The sequence below is a fragment of the Stigmatopora nigra genome, chromosome 10, assembly GCF_051989575.1.
Source record: "Stigmatopora nigra isolate UIUO_SnigA chromosome 10, RoL_Snig_1.1, whole genome shotgun sequence".
In the NCBI taxonomy this organism is placed as follows: domain Eukaryota; kingdom Metazoa; phylum Chordata; class Actinopteri; order Syngnathiformes; family Syngnathidae; genus Stigmatopora; species Stigmatopora nigra.
In genome coordinates this window covers 12,343,524-12,363,298 of record NC_135517.1, presented here as the reverse complement: position 1 = coordinate 12,363,298, position 19,775 = coordinate 12,343,524, and the positions used below count along the sequence as shown (strand labels likewise).

Below are 19,775 nucleotides of genomic sequence, written 5' to 3'. Positions count from 1 at the left end.
AGAACATTAATCAATATACCATTCATTAAACAGGTGTGTCTTTGGGAGGCATTTGTGCACAAAGAGTAAACTGCTGTTGTCCTTTTCCATAACATTAGACAGTCCTTTATTAATATTGAAGCATTATTTTGCATTAACAGTGACAATGACAGATTTCCGAATCCTGTTTGTTTTCGATTTTCCAATTTGTCCTCATAAATGATAGAAAATATTGAGATAGCAAATAGTTACAACCGTCTCAGATCACCAAATGGACCATTAAAAATGTTCCTATTGAGATTAATAATTGTTATTTTTCCAAACTTAACACTGTGCTGTTTATTTCCAAGGCATAAATATGTGATCACTCTAGTCTATAAGGTAAAGGATATACGTACTGGCAGACATAATTCAATATCCACATAGGGGCGTCATCTGTGCTGGCTACTCACTGTTTCAATTTTCTTCAAGGTCTCCTTTCAAATCATGAGATGAATTGCATAGTGCTCTCTCTGTCAATTCATTGCCTACAATAGGTGTGGTGAAAAAAAAATAACAAAGATGTGCAAAAGTTCACATATGTATAAAATGACTTTGGAAAATGTAGTCACATTAGATTAGATAACTTTATTCCTTCCCGTACTGGACAAATTCATCACATCAAAATGTTTTGATTTCACTTGCAAGTGTAAATGTTTGTAAAGCACACGGTCACACTTGTGAGGGTTGACAGATTTAAATGAAGTCTGGGAGACTCAATTTGTGCCTCCAGTTCCCATAATTGACCATTCAGCCATGGTTGCCTCGGTTACTGTATCCCATCGGATGGCCAGCTCGGTGTTGATATGCTAATGAGAAGATATCAAAGCCACATGATGGTACTGCTCCTAATAACGTATCTATAAGTGTGTATGTGTTGACACCATGGTTCAGTGTGAGAACTGAGATTGAAAGGTCAGAATAATAAAGAATTTGTGAAATGAAGCAAGTGATATTGAACATATTACCCATTATATATATAGAGGTGCTGATGTTAGTCATCTATTTCTGTGCTATGCCTCTGCCCCACCCCCTCTCCATCTCTTCTCTCCCACAGACTTTCAGTTTAACACTCTCCTATTTCATTATTTACATCTCCTTCTCCCCCACATTTTGGTGCAGTTTATCAGTTTAATCAGCCTGTGTTGGGCGAGGAGTAGGAGGAAGGGAAGGGAGGCGAGATCTGCATCACTTATATAGCCTCTTAGTGATACACCTTTTTTTGGCTCCAAATATCTGACTGTGAGAGGAGATCTGCATTCCCAGGCAATTAGTTGGTAGGATAGTCATTTGGGGTAAATGGCATTCATCTCTTCATCACTCTGTTCAAACAACCACAAAGCACACACATGCATAGAGAGAGGCACAATCTTTATTAAAATATGCACACTAGTGGAAGATTTTACATTGAATGTGATCAGGTAGTATAAGGTGCAGCAGCAGAGCTTGTGGTTTCATTTAGCTAATGAATCATTTGTAATTATAGTAATGTGGGCATGGTTTAATACAAAACTGGGAAGGATAATACAGTACATTGGCATTTCACCACTTCTTTCTGGAAATATATTAATATATTTTTAAATACATTAGAAAAGGCCCACTGGATACAGCAATGGAATTAAAATAATTCACCCCAAAAGTAAATTTTGAGTGACAGTGAGTGGTTTGTGAGAGGATAGAGTTGATTGTTATATAAGACAATGAGAAATAATGCAGAGAAACATAGAAGGATTTCAGTTGGCGCAATTGGTCTTTATGGTTTATTCAGAAATTGATTTTTTTTCTTATTTATAATGCTGCTTCTAGTTTGGAATCATAATATCCACTTTGTGTATATGCTTGTGTGTCTGTCTGTGTGTGGTCTGACAGCACATCCTTGCTTTAAGGCAGTGTGTCTTTAATGAGGCTTTGCAGCAAAAAGGGCTCCCTATGACTCTTGGCGTGCATTGAATTTTAAACACTCTTGCACTTCACACTCACACTCTGGCATAGATTGTTGTTGTTGTTGTTGTTGTTTTTATCACACCAAGCGATTGTCAATGACAGTGAACACATTGGTGCATTGTTTTGCGAACTGAGTAAAAACTTGTCAATGCCAGTCAACCTTTCTGATGCTGTTTATTTGTTTTGCTTTCTTTCCCATTTGCCACGGAGGCACTCTGTGACCTTTGTGTATTGTTCTCGGAAGTCTATGAAACACCTTTTCCCATTCCCCTTAAAGGTGCAAAGCCCACAAAATAATAATTAAGTGGCTAAAGTGAGCAAGAAATACAACAGACACAACTAGGTAACAGTTACATTTGTTTTCGGCTGAGTAACTGTGAGATTGTTTAGTTTTTGTGCTTTTATCAGTGTTTACAAGAGTTAGAAGACAAATAATACACTTCAATATATGCTATCGATGTGTAATGCATGGGATTGCCCTTGTACGCGACAAACTGAAATCGTCTTTAAAGTGTATGCTTGTGGTACAAGCATGAACGATTAGTGGTCTCAGGGGAATGAGTCGACACTCTTACAGCGGGTTAACACCCCATGAGAAATCAAAGTCTCATTTTAAACACAGTGACTGCTCAATACCTGCTCTGGTATCGACCAACTTCACAAGATGTCTGTGTATGTGGGTGGATGGGAAGATAGTGAGGGGTGGTGGATGGATTGGTTTCATTGGCTTGGGACAAGAAGGATGGAGATACCAGGGAGGTGGTGGAGTTTATATAGTTTTATTTCCCATTGATAATGTTAAACTGGCATTAAGTGTGAGGAAAGACACTGTTCATTTTCTGTTTATTGCTCCTTACAATTACAACAATTACTCTTAATATGGAGTAATTTACTTATTAGAGTTGGGACTCTGCATGACTATGATTCAATAAGGATGTAGATACATGGATTGGGATAGGATACAGAAATAGTTCACTTACAATCTGGTTCAGTTCGGCGGTGGAACGAAGTTCAAATGGTGCGAAGAAAGGAACAGCTTATTATCTGAAAAGTTCTGTGAATGTTTGAATACGGGAATCTATTTTAGAAAATACTGGAAGTTGTCTTAGTCAGGTACATTTAGAAGATATTTTTGTGTGGAACAGTTCTCAGATTTATTTTAAAGATCAAATGCATTTTATGACCCATCAAATTTAAGAAAATCCCAATAGGCTCATTATGCATGCTTTTTTTGGCAGTATTTCCTTTTGAGAGACTTTTATCGCAAAACTGTAAATCTGTTGCTTGTATCTTCAAGTACACATCCTTACTACTGGCTACAACTTGGAAAATCAAAATGTGCTTGTTTGTTTTTACAACAGCGTAAAAAAAAGAGCCATATGCGTCTCAAAACCAGCCACCACATGTCTCGATAGGGCACTTAAAATGAAAAAACTTGAGCCAGAATTACCTTTCCACAGTTTGCTGAGATGCCGAAAATAAAATTTGCAGTAGTTACATGGTAAAACTACCAGGTGCAATTTTTACGGCACTTTATAACTCATCTTAATTTTAGGACTCTCCAGCATCCATCCCTTCTCTTCAAAGTGTCAAGATTGCTTTTCCATCACAAAGACTACTTGAAGGCTGGCAAGCAAACACACACCACAATAAGATTAGTTGGGAGAGAGTGAAGGCTGGTAATGAGCATGGAACACACCCAAGGTTTGGCAAAGTCTGCTACAATTTAATCTCTACACCACCTTGTATTCATCTCGAGATGCAAGCAATATTTAACAATAGCTGTTTTATTCTCCAAATCAAAGATTAATGGTGTTTGCATGCTGGTTTTTTGATATCACTTCACTAGCACAAATTGTTGATCAATCATACTTTATTTTAGCACCTGCTTAATTTTTCCCTTACTTAATTAAAGATTGAATTTGTTTAACCTTTACATATTTTTACCATGGAAAATAGGATTTTTTTTTTAGTCAGGCATTGAGCTGTGGTAAAAAGGCATATTTTGAGTTGGTAGTCAAGACAAACTGAGTTCTTTTTAATCTGCCCCCTTGTCATCCTTTCTGCTGTTGCTTGCATGGCAGTGTGAAAACCAACTGTAGTGTTGTCTTTTCTCATGTGACTATCACCAGTCTATTAGGGGTCTTTTTTGAAGGGCAATTAATTGGCCTGCCTGAGATCATCATCTTCATTGGGGGAAAGATAAACAGGATGAATGAGGTAGTACGGGGTAGCAATCACAGGCTGATGCACATGAACGCACTCTGAAAGGAGGGCTGAGCTGTATCATGTCGCATTAATAAGGATGGGTTGAAGATTCCACACCCAGAAAAAGTGCTAACATTTTTACAAACCCAAATGAATGCTTATATTTTTTCCAGTTAAGCACACATTAGTGCCAGTCTAACTGAAAGTAGCACTAATAAATTCACTCGTTAAGAGATGGACTCTATATAAATATTATAATGACAATTATCTTGGATTTGGCCTCTGATTTTTCTACAATAATGAGTCTTTTCCTGCTGCTCTTTATCTTTCCTTTATCTTTCTTTTTTTTTATCTCTAGCCCTTTTCCCACTAATATTTCATCTTCTTTCTGTAGTGGGGGTGCATGTGTGTACTATATGAAAAAGGGAAAGGTTTCAAAGGAGAAGTGGAAGGGACACGGAGAGAAGCAAGTGATGAATCTCCCCACCATCTGTATTAGTACTCGCCCCATCTTTTCTCTCCCCTGTTCTTGACCCAAATCTAATGCGACAGGGCTCATTTTCTCTGTAACCTCACTCTCACACATATACACCTCCTCCCACCATTACAAAAGTCATGCACCACCTTTCTATTTTTATCTTTTTGTCCTTGAGTTATAATCCCCAAGCATTGCTGTGATCCATAAACGAGTAGAAGCAACTATATCTCCTTTCCAAGCAAATCTGTGCATTTGTCTCTGTGAACAGTGCATTGTTCCAAATTTCAAGCCATTCAACATTAGTGAAGCGAACATTTCTCGCATTAAAGAGGTGAGATTGAATTAAATGAATGTAATGTTGACAGATCAGGGTTTTTTTTCCCCCTTGCCATCCCTCACCCTAACCCTATCATCACCCCCCACCACACACACATCCCCTGCCTTAGAAAGTTATCCACTGTATCCAATTAGCATGACTGCACCGTCTAGAGTTCGACCCCCTCATCTTCGTATACAGCCCTCCCTTCTTTATTTCTGCCAAACCCTCCTATTGTTTTCCAAACCTCACTCATTTTCTTTCTCATTAAACCAGGATTAGAACATTTTGAATAATAATATAGGTGTTGTACACTGCGAAATGACTACAGCCTTGTTGAATTTCAAAGCTTCTAGTGAAAGAATTAGCAAGCAGACGACCATTTGATGCAGCATCACACATTAGCGCAAACATGGCTGTCCATATTTTAATAGGCTGAAAATAGCAAGAAAGGGGCTGGGTGGAGACAGCTCCACTGATCTATTCTCTAAACCCTAAATGTAATATGCAAGAGGGGATTATCATGGAGTGCCAGCCAGCCACTGCTTTTGGGGACTTTGTTACCGTGACACCGTGACGTTGGCTTTGTTTCCCTGACAGCAGGCGTGTGTGTGTGTATCATTGCATCTGTCTACTGTATGTGTGTGCAACATCCAGGCATCTGTTTCCTGCTGCAAAAGGTTAATTACATCTCCACTGCCTGACTGGACGTGTGATGCATAATCACAAGCACTAATGAGACCTATGAATGTGTGTGTGCGCATCTTTGTCTTCAGGTCTTCATGTGAATTTTGATAAGGCATTGCTATCGTCTTTGAATGGATATATTATCCATTTGTTTCAGGCTTGAAAGTCTATTGTGTTAGCAAAGATGGGCACCTGAAACTCACACATTCAAACAGGTCATAGCTGAACTTTTCCTGTGGTGGAATTTATGGGGAAACAATGTAACTGGAGAACATCAAGTGAACTTTCGTAAAAAGCTCCATCCGAAAGGGCATGAGGTGTATTGATGGGTGTGTTTGTAATTATTATCTGGCTGTTCGTGAGCCATGGATGTTCCTTGGTCTGGGGAGATAATTCACACTCAGCCTGTTGCTGGTTTTGACCCTTGACTCCCATCTTTACACTTGAGCGATGCTGCTGATTGGACAGCTGCTTTGCTTTCGATTGTGACCAGCTCAGTGTGAAAATCAAGATGAGCCTTCAGCTCACCACAGGTGACTTTGAAAATAGCTTTTGAGTTTCTTACTAAGTTGGAATTTTCCCTAAGTTGAACTGACATCAACGGGTAGATGAGGAGGTGCAGCGATGTGTGCGGATTAGGTTCCAATTCAGTGCAGAGTAGCGATTAAAGAGAAGAAAAGAGCAATGGGGCTTCACTGAAAGCTGTGACATGAGAGAAATAATGGGTTTCTGGTTCCCACCGACTTTATGTCACTACACAAATTCAACAAATGAATGGAATGAAATGGAAAAAAAATTATAGCCCCTCCTCCCACACACAACCTAACACAAAATATAACGGTAACAAAAGCAAAGAATAGTTGATAGGGAGTCAAAAACTCTTGACATATTTAGGATTGCTGGTTTCAGGGAGTGACTAAAACAAGGGAAAAACTTGACTTTGAATTTGAAATTAGCATTTCAATACATTCCCACTTGCACTATATAAAGCTATTGTATTACATTCTATATATTTTGAAATTGTCACATAAGTGACTCTTGATCCGTCCATTGTTCTACCTTCCCGCATTCCTCTTTCTTTAGGTCTTGCGTTTTCTGCAACTTCTGTCTGTTGCAGAAGTTGTTTAGACCACAAAAGCAGACACAGGTGAAGGGCATCTCCAAACTAGTTTGCTGCTGTCACATAGATCTGTTCAGAAGAGGGACAGAAAAAGAAAGAAAGAAAAAATGACATTAAAATGTTTTTCTGTCTTGGGGCAATATGCAGACATATGCATTTTGATTTCTCCTAGAAACAAATGGATTCTGGAAATAGGAAAGAGAGAAAGAAAAAACGTTTTTATATATATTTTTTTATTTTAGACGACCACCTCTGGGAAATGGAAGAAAGCAATAGCAAGGGGTGGCGTCCTCAGGCTATTTTGTAGTGATAAAGGTAGCACTTACAGTAATTTCAGTCAGTGGGGAAAACAACACATTTGAAACATAGTTGTTTGTGAGTAGCAGAAGAAAAATGTCAGCACACCAAGCCAAAGTCTATATCCTGTGATTAGAGATAACACATTTTCTGCTGGTCTTACACATTTCTTTGACTTAATTGCCTCAGTTGTTTGAAAAGAAGGACCGACCTGAACAAGGATGTGAAAAAAGGGGAGAAGAATAAACACTAGAATTTACAGAATAAATCACATTGTCACACATCAATGCATTAAAGATGGAAAGATTGTGGTTGTTTGGCTAGGAAAAGTCATTTCACAGATGATATCAATTGCAATTTTAAAATGAACTTTTGCTAATATCAAAATGTCTCCTGTCAAAACGGAGCAGACATTTATACACATGGTCACACTCTGACAATAATTGTCATATACTATATATATGTCAGACTGACATATAGGCACAGTCCAAGTAAAGAAATGTGGCATAGTAGTTGATATATTGCTGTAATTTGGCAAAAAGGAAACTCAGTGCTTTTACTTCTTATACGTTCTTTAACGCTTTTACATACGCCCTATTTATCACACATCTCTTTGTCTCTCACACAAATGCACAAAAACAGCCACAGGGTGTGGTAAGGCTCACTAAACTCCAAGCGTTAACACTTTTTATGTGTGTGCAACCAGCAAATCCCAAACGGGCACAGAGATTAGAAGACACAAGGTGAAACTGAGAGCTTCATTAAATACTAACCTGAGTCAGCAGCACCAGCAAGGCTTGCTGGGGGATACACTGTATGGCGGATGACAAACAGGTCTAACAAACACGGAGGGGGTCTATTTTAGTCACGGCCACACGTCTGGTGGAGCTGTGGGAATGTATGTTTATTGGATGTTACATTTGCATTTTTCCCTTGTACATTGTAAAGCATCGTTTGAAGCACAAGAGAAAAATGTTTGCACATACTGATGGACTTCATCTTAGACCAAGTCAAAGGCAGGGTAGCTCCACAAATCCCCGTATACCATGTACTCATATATTTCTCATAAAAAATGGCAGTCATTGGTCCTTGTTTGTGTAAATTGTTCACAACAGGCAACATGAGTTGCATCATGTTTATGTCACATTCGTGCTTCTGGGGTTGGTTCTTTCAGATTCAGTCTGTGCTTATTAGCACTTTCTGCACTAGACTTGATTTTAAAATCCAGCCGAAACCACGGAAGACCAGCCTGACTTGCTGTGAATGTTGTACTACATCCGGATAGTCAGACAGCTTGGCATACCAATGAACACAGTCCACTCCATTTGCTGCCAATCAAATCGGCCCCTCTCATTCCATTAGTCTAGCGGACTGGAGGCTGGCTTGATCGAGGTTGTAAAAATCGAGACCAATAAAAGTCTCAAAGTTGGATTCAGGGAGGTGCTCACATGCCCATTTGGACCGTTTGGACCTGCGGTCCCAATTTAGCTATATTAATATACTCGTTTGTGCGAAGACTTCTCACTCCGTACCCAATGGCTTAAAACCCTATGTGACGTGCCAGAGTAAATCACATAGGAATAGAAAGCCATAAAACACAGCAGCGAGACTTTAGTGCAATGGTAGCAAGAGTAAACTTTTCTTTCCACAAGACTTTTCCTTCGTACATTTTGTGAGGGCTCAACTTTTAATAGCTCAAGCATGTCTGACAGCTTACAAGGCCCTGCAGAGGATTTACAACAGTGCTGAAACATCTAGCTCTGCTGTCCCCCTTGTCTCCAGTGCCTCCTGCAAACATCTACTCCCTAACCACTCAATCCAGAAACATAGTTTTTGAGTTAGTATGTTGGAATGGTTTGCATTTGGTGAATATCACTTGAATCCTGTATTTGTATTCGTGATAGAGGATAACATTAGTGGTTATCCTAATGCTGATCCCAATACAAACAGCTCAGTTTTATGCCAAACTAAGATCTTTTCCTTAAATTGCCATTTTAACACGCGCCCAGATGCTCCCACCCTGCCACCAAAAACAAACAGGCATATGCATGCATACACCAGTGCTTAAAATTTCTCATTTATGAAAATGAAGCACTCACAATTGCTTGTCTGCTATCTATCAAAGCCAGCAATGGGACCAGCTATGCTGCCACCATCAGTAATATTTTCCCTTTATCAAATTAAAGCCACACATAAATTCCAAGAAGATTTTATGTATTCTTCCCCACTTACAGGTAATGATTATTGTTTCAGTCCTAACCTTTTCTCAGTCTCATTATGAGGCCAGTTAGGCCTGCCATTATATTACTTTTATCCTTGTCTTTTATTTCTTAGCCTTTTAAACATCAAGTGTACAGTTTCTCCATAATGGCATCCTAGAATTCAGGAGCTCTTAGCTACCTGTACAAAATCTGAAACTGTTACATTCTTATCCCTGGCCACTATAAACCCTCCCTTGTCTTTCCACTCTACATTGGGATGTGTTCTACTCCCTTGCTTAAAACAAAACATCTTCTGTCCAGGTTTCAAAAGAAACAAACCCTCCCACCTAGTGATCTTTAGAAACCAGATAAGAGCTAAGTAAAGGAGCAATATACAAAAAAATGTATACAGACCTTAAGAATGAAATATGTTCACTAGAAAGGGCATGTTATAAATGGTCTCTAGATGGCAAATGTTCATTGAAATGGAAGACAAAGGTGTCTGAGGTATTGTGGAAACTGATGGAGTCTCGGTCGATGTAGCTGACCGTCTTCCATGCCGTGTGAACAAAGAACCTATTGACTTAACAAACAGGAGCATTCTCTCTTTTCCACAGGCTTAGGCATTGTACTACTCATTCACCTGAAGATAACCCCCCCATCTCTCTTACACAGAGACACATACACCAAAGGACAAAAAAAAAAACAGATCCACTTGGACAAAGTATGTCTTATACCTGCTGGTTGTGTGCTGTACTGTTGAATGAATAATTGCCACAAGCTTCAGATCCATGGAGCCACTGGAGGCATTTCAGTGAATATTCTCGAATGGCCATGTGAAAAGAGCGTAAAAAGGTCATCACACATAGTTTAAAATGACCAATCATTATTCCACTAATGCCTGTTCTTCAATTTCCAAATGATTAGCTGGAAATTTCTACAAGTAGCTCACATTGACCAATCTCTGTCCAAATTCTTGAAAGCCACAGTGACATTTTTACAAACACAAAGTATACTCATCATCCATTGCCTATTTTGATGAATGATTTTTAAATAATAAATCGAAAAAAAGGTTATCTCAATGCGATTAGCCTCTGATTTAATTTTAAATTAGATTTTGACTGTTTTATTCAAGATAAAATTAAATATATATATATCTGACAAGATACTCAAATGATGATAGTTATCACTAATCAGGCAATCAAACACAAAACAGCATATCTTCAGAAATGTTCTTCTTCCCAGAGGAGTGCTACCTTCCAAATATGGAACACTGTTGGGGGAAGGCAGGGATTGTGCAGTGATAATGATGATGAGGAGAAAACTTTAAGAGCTCACTTGTAATCAGTGAACACTCTACCACATTCTCAGTGTGAATACACATTAATTAAAAGCCCACCAACATACACATCTTCCCTGTCTAAGCCTTGACCTCCAGTAGCCAATTTTGCTCCTCTGTATCACACCGTGCCAAATTAACTGACCTTTTTGGCTAATGATGGGTCATTATCTTGATGTAGCATGTGCAACCTCAGACCCTGGAATACACGGTACATACATACTGTTGGTAAGGTACTCATATCCTGTATCTAGGCATGTAGAGATAGTGTTTGCTATAGAACACTATAGTAACCAGTGTTCTTATACTTCTTTCCTATCAAAAACAACAAGCCTGTTCGCTCCGTGCTGGTGCGTATTCTTTTGTTCGTTATTTTTGCATGCTTCCCAAGCCCCAGTTGGATTTCAATCAACAAATGAGTCAAACTGGAGCCACTTCATGCGTCACCGGAATATGTCTGTTTGTCATGGTACATTCATCGTAAGCAGAAGAGTGTGAATTGGGCGTGAAAAGTCATTCTTTCATTCATTTACTGAACCACTTATCCTGCTAAAAGTCATGAAAAAAGCACTACAAGCCGAATGCTTGTCACATCAGTGCCACGGGAGCTCAATATTTGCAGGTAAAATCCAGAATCGCCGTGAGCAAACATAAGCCTGTACACTCGCGGTCAAAGATTTTGAACAACTTTCCCATCCTACTGAATAATGAACTGTCTGAACATTTTCTCCATGGACATAGAAAATAAGCGTTAATGTCATCCTCCCGACGTAGTTGGCGCTTACTTTACACCAGTTTTCAGCCTTTTGGGCCAGAGTTCAGATGATCGAAACAGAAAGAAACGATGCTTAGCCAAGCATGAGCCCGGAACAAGCAGTGGCTTCGTGGAAAAGGGGCTTTTGTGTTTTCCGGATGGCCTTCTTCAGCTGCCATTTCACTTTGCTCTTTGTCGTTGGTTCTTTCCCATTTAAATTCTGGATCTGCTCATCAGCACATTTTTTCTTTTCAACCAGTCTAAAAAAGGCTACCTCAGTTCATCTCCCATTCACCTTTTTTCCCTCTTTTGAAAAGTATTGGGGGCCTCTTTCAGTTTTATGTCTGTTTTTTTAATTACATCGTAAGGCATTCAGCTGTCAAAGTTCTTAATTTTGCAGAGGACATCATATGCACAAGCTTGAATGAGTCTGAATATTAACAGGTGGTGAAGTGGCTGTCGTTCTTGCGCGCCCAAGAAACCGTGGTGCTGAACATGCTTAAGACTATAGAGATGATTGGGAACTTCAGGAGACACCCTTTAACACTGCTGTCCCACTTTTGCTGTACTGAGTTCTTGTTCGGTCTGGATGATTTTATTCTTAGAATTAAAGAAGGCGATTTGTACTGAGTTTATTTCTCAAGATAGTGGGGGGCTAATAATCAGTTTAACAAATCTGTAGTTAGTGTGAACAAGCCCTGCGCAAACATAAAAGATTCAATCTTTTTTGTTTTGCACCACTGGACACACACATTACAAGAGGAAGGATAACATTGTTAATGGGTATTGAGGCATGAAGCCACAATGCACACATTCTATTTAATCCTCTTTTTATAAAATGCAAATCTGCAGAGTGGTATTTTTCTTTCTTACGAGTAAACATTTTTTTCATGTGTATTGCAAGGCATTTGAAAAATATTATAATAACAAATTTGCATTTCTCTGTACTTCTCTGTTAGACACACCCTAAATGATATACTCATACACATAAAATTCAAGCATATGCTCCGGTGACTGGTCCTCTGTCCTCTCTCTGTGAGCCACTTTAACAGGAAGCACCTGTTTATCACCACTAAAAATCAGACTTTCTTATTTCATATATACTTTGTTGTCGGCGGAGCAGTAATAATTATGGGAAAAAATTGCTCTATGTGCAGCACTGAGACAAATGTGACTGTAAACTAAGTGATCACATTTTAATTCCTTATTTACCACAGTTGCTGAGAAAATTATCACAAACATAGTTTTTAAGGATTGGATGTGTTGAAGTTTCTGACACTAAAGAAGGTGATCCAGCCAACTTAAGGTCCTGAACTAGATCTATTTCTGTTCACTCTTAATTCCTGTTGGGAAATATTTCAATCCGCTATGGAATGTGATTAATTGGAGTAGTTGTATTTTACTTTGTATTTCACATTCTCTTTCAGTTTTGTAGCTTGAGGTAACATCAATAACAAGAAATATAATGACCAAAATAAAGATATAGTTAGAGGAAGCTAAAGTTAAAGGATAATAAACACACAGCCTTAATTCTTTCCTGCTATATAGTTAGTAATTCATAAGCAGAGCACGTAGCGACCAAGCCAAGCGCACCCTCCGGCTAAACACACACACACACAGACACGTACGGTGAACAAGGCACAATTATGTTTAAATAGTCAGCAAATAGTCACTTTCAAACTCCTTGACCTCCATTAATGCAAACATAAAACCTAATCAACACATTTTATGATTAAAAACTGGGAGGAAAAGTATTCACACTGTCTATAATATAATGCATGCAACATGCAGTGAGGTCAAACACAATTATAAATAGTAAAATATATATAAAATAGGCAAAAGTTAAATAAAGACTCACCTCAGAACTCAGCATGGTGCTCTGTGAGGTGTGTGTATTCAAAATGACCGGCTGCGCCTTGTCCTCACACAAACATGCACAAACGGTAGCGATGTGCATGCGTGTGTAAGGACAATGAGACTGGACTGGAAGGAGGTAAGCAGCTGGAGTAGGAGGAAAGGAGAGGAGGAGGAGGGGAGTGTGATCGGGTGGGAAGGTGAAAAAGAGAATGAGAGAGAATAATGAGATACGGGAGTGCCAAAAAAAAGTAAGAAGGAAAATGAATGTCAGTATCTCTCTAAAGAAGTGTACATTTTAAAAATGGGTGTTTGTCCAGAACCCATCTATGCTTATACTTGCTTCCAAGTAAGAGCATCTTTACATCAGTAGTTGTGCCATATCCTTAAATTGTCGCAGTCGCCGTTTAGAAGTTACAAACAAGTTGCGATTAACTGGTTTTCAGCAGTGTCAGAAATGTCATGCAAATGTTTACCTTTATTAATGCTAGCATTCTGATTTTGGATTGATTTCTGTTTTGTTAATTGTTGGTGTGGAAATGGAACTCTAAATAGATAAATGGCGTCTTTAGATAAGGAATTTTCTTGGTATCATTTTCCAGATATTTATATTCATTAGTAAAGAGATGTATTCTGTTCAAAACCTTCTACTTCAGAGAAAATAGACCCAGGGTCAAATACATCGTGGAATGATTTTGGCAGAATGTCAAACGTGTCAAGTCATTTGAAACGGCATCAGACAAAAGTCTGCAGCATGGGGGTGAAAATAATCTGCTGAAAACATGATTTCCAAAGGTATTAGAACAGCTTCTTCCAGGCTCTTAAAATGGAGCCAAAGTAATCTAAATCCCATATCTGAGACTTAGTTGGTTAGACTGTTCAAACTGTTAATGTTGCACGTTTCATTATATATGGATAAAGAATAGAATGTATATATATTTCAGTTTCATACAAGAAAAAGTGTTTCACCTCTAATCAATTTTCTATACTGCTCTTTTGTTTTCATGGTAACGGGTGAGCTGAAAAATTTCCCAGTTTGTTGTGTAAAAGAAATATAACACATTTGAATAATTTGCAGTTAACAGGCACAAACAAGCTTGCTTTTTGCTTTTGGTTTGTTTTCCAGAATAGTATTTTTCAGTGCTTGAAAACAATAATGCATGCATTAAACATACAGTTCCCGCATCTTTTGTTGGGCACGGTTCATTAATGTTCTTTTTAAAATGTTGGCCTTTTAACAACAAACCACTCTTAATAATTCAATGCACATTATTTCATTATTCATCTGTTTCCATACTGTTTGTCCTCTTTAATATCGCTGTTTAGGTGGGGAGGGGATCTTGGAGTGGTTGCCAATAGACTGCAGAGTGCATGTAAACAAATAACAATTCATGTTCATATTCATGCTTATGAACATTTTTTGTCGTCAGTTACAGTTAATATATGCATGTGTTCTAAAACTCAGTGCTCTTAGATAAATGGGCCAAATGTCTTTCCCTTGAAACTCTAAAATAGAATATCCTTCTTCATTAAATACATGTCTTTAATTTTAGTTTGAAACAATGATAGAGCGAATAAATAAGATTAGTCAAGCTAATAACACACATACATACACACACACACTAGAGATCCAGGTGTGGGTGTCCATGTGTGACATGCAGCTTCAGTCTTCTTTGCTGAACCATAGAGAAGCCAATCTCCACATCCAATTATTTGCTTCTCAAAGGAAGACAGATGGGGAAAGCGGGAAACATGTATGAGACCCAGATAGATGGAGTCAGTGAGAGAAAGACAAGCTCTTTGAGGATCTGCACTTGGGGGAATTAATTAGAATGAAAAAGAAATCTAGAGAAAAGAAACCGTCTTTTACTTGAGTCCAGTAAAGACTTTTAACATTAATCACGTTTAAAGCATGGGGGGGAGCCTTAAGCTATATAAGTGAAAAAGAAACAGTTCAATATCAAATTCATAAGAATGAAAAAAAGAGCTCATGATGTTGTTGGAATTTTAAATGTGTGTGTGGCCATACCCTCTTCTTGCAAGTCCTGCTCACAGAATTGTATCAGTGTTCTGCTTTCAAATTCTTGTCCATCTTCTCCATCTTGTTAGCCTTTATCTTCTAGGATATTCCACGAAACTTGAAAGTTAAACTCAGTCCTGTTCACCTTTCGGAGTGGTTTACTCTTCTCCTTTCCTCTTATTAGTCTTATCTGTGGTAACATTTTTCTGTCTATTGGATTGGTGACACAGCGTGCGGAGGGGTAGGAGAAAAAATCAAAGAGAGAAAGAATGAAATAGAATTAACAAAAAAAAGTGATAGGGAGGCAGCAAAGTGTAGGTATGAGTCGGGGAAGGATGGGAAGAGGCAGGTGGAAGGATAGTGACACATAACGGAGGCGTAAGTCTGCGTATGACTGTGTCAGATGATGGGGGCTGTCCTTTAACGTACCACGATGTGCATGAGGATGAATAGAACAAATTTTTGGAGAAAGGTGGATTGCTAGAGGGAGTGATTCAACAAGCATGCCACCCCCTTGTTTGCACACAAACTTTTTTTGGTTGCTTATCATTCATGAGTGTTTCCACCGCATTCATGGTTAACCTACTCATGCAAATAGGAAACTTTCCTGAACAGAATTCTAATGGAAGAGCGCAATAGGGGGGAAAAAGTATGTGTGGGTATGTGTGTGTGTGGGGGGGGGGGGGGGGGGGAGTTTCTGCCTGTGAATGTCGGTATTTTCTTATGGTTATGCTCTTTCTGTAGTGATTGAAAATACAATTGTAGCAATATTTTGCGTTCTTGGGATAGTAGTAAAAGGCAAAAGTGACTGAATGCTGATTGTGTTTAAAAGGCTAGAGTTTTAATGAAGAGGTGTTGGCAACTGGTTATGGAGGAAAAGGAGCCAGAGATTGAGCGATTGCAGGGACTGGCAGCAGGCTGTCTGTTGGGTTGAGCAGAAATGAATCAGGAAAGCAAATGTGTTACAGAAACTAAAAGTTTAATTTAGTTGTCGTAGGAAGGTCAGTGGGACTTGATTACAAAAGAACCTTGTGAGGGGAGGTATACGATGTGTATTGATGAAAAAAAAAGTTTAAATTAAACTCAATTGTGTGTGACATCCACAAGCGATCATTATGCGGTGCATTTGGTTGTAATCCACATGGTTTACATAACATACAACTGATCTCTTGTGCTAAAAGAAAAAGGAGGAGAAAAAAACTGTTGATAATGACAATCAGAAAATAATCAGGGTAATAGTAATGCAGAGTAATAACAGTTGCGCACTGAGAGACGCATTCGACTTTATCGGGGCCCCGACATGTAAAGCTTCATAATCCGTCGGAAGCGCGTGTTGTTGCAGTGGAACAACAGACAAGCACAGTGAAAGGCAGACAGAAAATAGGATGGCCTTGTACTACTGATGGAATATCCGCACCGAAGCTGGAATACAAACATTGAGCCTTCTATTTCATAGAACCAATGCTTCAAAGTTGGATAAAAATAATGTTAAAGCCAATAATTGCTTCAGAACCCTGGATGAACGATCACTAGGTGATATTTATAATATATTATTATATTGTAATCCCAGTTTGCTCCATTGGTGAAAAAAACAATTTGTTCGTAATAAGCATCCTGGAAAAATGATTAGAAAATAATCGACTTCAAGCTCTGAAAATCATTGTGAAGTCAGACAGTGGACTGGTAGATTAGCCAAATAGTCTGTTCAATCTCTATTGGATAGTCCATCTGGCAGCCACCTGACTTTGTGATCACGCCTCAGTGGCTGTATCGGCAATACTGCCAGAATGCCTTTTTCTTTGCTGTTTTTCATTGTCTAATTGACAAAAATCGGAATTTTTGCACAGACCCTGTTTATCTCTCCATGCAATATTGGAAAGTCTATACTTAACACACTATAATAAATTCCATACCCAGGAACAGTTACTACTTCCAGGATAACTTGTCCGTGCCTATGTTGAATATCTGCAGTAAAGCTCCTCTACTTTCTATGATGCTACAGTTTATTTAATGACCTCCATCTTGAGTTTCAATCGTTTTTTATGTGTGCTGGAGACTTTTCACTGTGAAGAGCCACTTGCCATGCTTTCAGACTATAACTGTGGTGTTGATTGTGTACACATGTTTGTGCCATGGTTGAAATCCTGATGGGTCCCCAGACACAGAAGAAGGGAGCCTCTGCAATGGTTTCCATGGCAGCTGCTGGCTTTAATGCTCTCACTTTTAGCCCTCACAAACATGCTCTCAGACACACACTCCTTATTGTATACTGACACGGTTTCATTGCTACCCCACCCTGAGGCGTGTTTCAGAGCAGTTAAGAAACTTGTCAGGAATGAGAGATGGGTGATGTGTGGCCAAATGAAGCGCAATGGACAAATCATCACACAATTTCACACTTGAGTCACCTCTGGCACTTCAGCACACATTTGTGCATACACACACAAACAAAGAAACAGGCTGGAATAAGCTGGAAAACAGAACCTCAGTGAATGTTGATACTGAACCGCCACTCACTGAATATATTCCAGAGGAACTATTTCTCGATCATTAAAATCCAGTTCAGACTAAAGTCAGATTCACCTATTTCTTAGAGCATATTAGCCTGTCCATCTACATTTCTATCTTTGCTTGAAATAACAAGCAGGCTCTCTGTGCAGACTTTTACAATATCCACATACGCACAGACATACACATGCACACAGCACTTTCTTCTTCTGCTTGTTTATTGTGTATCCATTGTCAAGATGGCAAATGAAAACAGGAAATATTTTACAACGTGGAGTTTCTCCAGATACGCTTTCCTTCCACTCAAATCCTGGATGATGAGAGTCTTTAATCTGTCACTATTTGTCCATAGCAAAGGCAAATGAACACATTTAATTATTTTTTTATATCTAGTTGTTTAAAGTTTTCATCGAGTTAAAGTCGCTTGCTTGTCTTTTCTCACCATTAGGCATTTGTATTCTTATCTGAAAGAGTAGAAAAGAACAGAGAATGTAAGAAGCAGGGATGCAAGAAAGCATGGCGGAGAGAATACTAAATACCATTGGGTGTTAAAAACAATAAAGGCACTATAAAAGCACACTTGCGCAGGCACCAATGCACACACATGCACGTGCTCATGCACAAACACTGCATTGTGGGTTAGTGCACCCTTTGGAGCAATTTGAATAGAATATATTTGTACCCCAGGCCTAAACAGTGAGTACTATAGGGCTATGAGGGGAATGTTAAAGCCTGGAGAGATGTCTTTAACCTTGGAGGAAGACTTGAAAAGTTGCCACATTGAAAAGTTTTGTTGTACCCGTAGAATATAGACGTGATCCATTTTGGAATGGGGTATGTGTTCAGTATAGTCATGTCCTAGCCAACTATGGGCACCAGGTGGGGAGACCCTGAGCCAAATCGTAGTGCACAAGGAAACGGACAACCAGTCACGCTCAAATTCATACCTTGGGGCAATTTAGAGTGTTCAACTGGCCTAGATGGATATTTTTGGGATGTCGGAGGAAACTGGAGTACCCAGAAAAAAAACACAGAACATGCCAACTCCACACAGTAGGAATCCAGCTTAGATCGAACCTTCGATCCCAGAACTGTGAAGTCAACGCGATAACCACTCGGTCACAGGGTTGCCTATAATCAACAAATCATTTGATATATTCTACTTGTGGACAATCAATCTCGATCTACTTAAACATTCAGCGCAGAATCAAGCCACATTAATGAATATACCGGTTAATCACAGCAAATTCCCGCAATTTACCACAGTTTGTCATTTTCGACTATTACAAGCAAATGCCGTTATATTAAACTAGTAAACTTGGCTGTACAACCGCAAAGAACCACACTGGCATGTATCATTGTGCTCACGTTTTTGTCCGCAGAGACAGATTTGTCTCCTGTCACTATTAGGAACACGTCTCTCCTTAGCTTCTTAATTAAGATGTATGAGTCACAGCGTCTGTTGATGTATGACTAGTCGTCACTGTCTACCACACATGAACGCTGTTGTCAGTGGACTGTTTGGCTGTGCAGAATGATTTTAAAGCTGGGAATGCTGCCTAATTTAAGATGTCACATGTGTTTGGCAGGTAATGTACGGAAGCTTCTCACACACTCACTTACTTGTAGCAGCTGGCAGGCAAATAGCTGTCCAAGAGCATCTACACACACACACACACACACACACACACACACACACACACACACACACACCCCAGAAGACCGAAGCAATAAAACATCTTGATGGATTGGCTGTAAGGTTGGGGTGTTCATTTGTGGCCCACACAAATGTCAAGCTACCAACTAACAAAAGAGCATACGAATTACAATCATCACATTAATCATTAATCATCACGCTACAGACATAGTTCTTAGGTTTGACAGCACCTTATACTTATTATTCTTCCAGACAGTTGTAGTTTGAAATCTTTCAACAAAAATGTATTTCAGACCTAAAAAGAGGAAAAATGTCATGTCTTAATTAATTTCCACTAATTAAATTGCAAGGACCTAAAGTGGTCCCATTTGAAA

The 19,775-nt window shown here is 39.0% G+C and overlaps 1 long non-coding RNA gene across 1 annotated transcript; it reads right to left on the bottom strand.

The window, feature by feature from the left end:
- Positions 1–5,377: 5,377 nt before the first annotated feature.
- LOC144203361 (uncharacterized) lies at positions 5,378–15,627 on the bottom strand. The gene is made up of 3 exons (XR_013327670.1): positions 15,246–15,627; positions 13,221–13,363; positions 5,378–6,840 (listed from the first exon to the last, which is right to left on the bottom strand). It is a non-coding gene; the product is annotated as an uncharacterized LOC144203361 (long non-coding RNA).
- Positions 15,628–19,775: the final 4,148 nt, after the last annotated feature.